Below are 779 nucleotides of genomic sequence, written 5' to 3' on the forward strand. Positions count from 1 at the left end.
CCAGCATATTAAATTATTGTATTAGATTTGCATCACCTAACAAGGTTTATTCTATTTGGGCTGGCAGTTTGAGACCCCTGCTCTGTTGCAAGGGGGACCTGACGAAAATGGCAGCGTATAGAAAATTCCGTTTCATAAATCATTACCATGGAGACTTACTCCTCTAGCAGCTTGATCCATCAGGCTAGTTTTCAAGCATAGCTTCAGCTCAGGCTGAACCAGGGTTTGACAGAAAAAGTTCTTCTGCAAAGGTTCCTCTCTACTGCTACACTGAACATGAGTCAGTTTCCAGTTCAATTTCATCAGATTTAGACATAAATAAGATTTTGAAAAATGAAGGTTAAGGTGATGTATGTAAAGTTCAATAGCAAATGAAAAGTAACTGCCACTTTACAAATTATCTATTTACTATCAGTAAGCAAGGAACAGTTTTAATGAATGGTGAAATAAACTATAGAGACCAAAACAGTTTTTTTGTACCTGGTTGTAAACGTGTATTCCTGCTGTAAAGTTGGACATTTTAATATCGGGCCTGATGGAGATTGACTCACCACTAGAGCCAGCCTCAAGTGCAGTTCCTTCAGTGTAGGCAACAGAGGTTGCCACTTGGTATAAATATACCCTTTCTGACAAACACAGTCACCAGCCTCCTCTTTTCACCAGCTCTTCTCGTATTGCCCCTGTGGATTTGCTCTGAGCACACCCTCCTATGTTAGAATCCACATGCTCACAGACAAATCATCGCAACATTTCCAGCAAACCTATCTGCACCATTTTCC

The sequence above is a fragment of the Dicentrarchus labrax genome, unplaced genomic scaffold (genome assembly GCF_905237075.1).
Source record: "Dicentrarchus labrax unplaced genomic scaffold, dlabrax2021, whole genome shotgun sequence".
In the NCBI taxonomy this organism is placed as follows: domain Eukaryota; kingdom Metazoa; phylum Chordata; class Actinopteri; family Moronidae; genus Dicentrarchus; species Dicentrarchus labrax.